The 688-nt window shown below is 41.1% G+C and overlaps 1 protein-coding gene across 2 annotated transcripts in view; it reads right to left on the minus strand.

Annotated features, from left to right (window-relative positions):
• LOC107598794 (uncharacterized) overlaps window positions 1-688 on the minus strand; it is a 29,918-nt gene that overhangs the window by 28,267 nt on the left and 963 nt on the right. The window lies entirely within an intron of this gene.

The following is a 688-nucleotide window of genomic DNA, read 5'->3' on the forward strand; positions in this document are numbered from 1 at the left end:
GATTGCGAAAAGGTGTGGCTGTAATCAGGCCTGGGTGTGGCTAGAGAAATTGAACTCAGGTGTGATAAACCACAGTTTTAACAGGGGGGCAAACACTTCTTCACACAGGGCCATGTAGTTTTGGATTTTGTGTTCCTTTAATAATAAAAACCTTCATTTAAAAACTGCATGTTGTGTTTACTTGTGTTATCGTTGACTAATATTTAAATTTGTTTGATGATCTGAAACATTAAAGTGTGACAAACATGCAAAAAAATAAGACATCAGGAAGGGGGCCAACACTTTTTTCACACCACTGTATGTGTTTTGCTTAGTTAGTTATATGTTAGATATAGTTTCATTTATTTAATCCCTTATATTCACAACTGATTGCCTCTGTTGCTGCTCACAATTCAAGTCAATGAATGTTCCAACCCTTGCTACATATGTTAAATTACTGCTAGCACTGCATACATAAGAAAAGATTATTCTTCCTTGGCCAGGAAAAGAAGCAAGCATCTCCCGCATGGAACAGGAAGCAGCAGCGCTGAAGCTCCAGGTTGAGGAGGCTCAGAGAAACCTGGTGCTTGCTCAAAGTCAACTGGACCAGCTAACGTCGGAGACTCAGCACCAGCACAGGATGGTGGATGAAGAGGACCCAGAGCTGCAAGAGGAAGTAGAGAGACTCCAGAAAGCCTTAACTGATCTC

The sequence above is a fragment of the Sinocyclocheilus grahami genome, unplaced genomic scaffold, assembly GCF_001515645.1.
Source record: "Sinocyclocheilus grahami isolate Dianchi unplaced genomic scaffold, SAMN03320097.WGS_v1.1 scaffold256.1, whole genome shotgun sequence".
In the NCBI taxonomy this organism is placed as follows: Eukaryota; Metazoa; Chordata; class Actinopteri; order Cypriniformes; family Cyprinidae; genus Sinocyclocheilus; species Sinocyclocheilus grahami.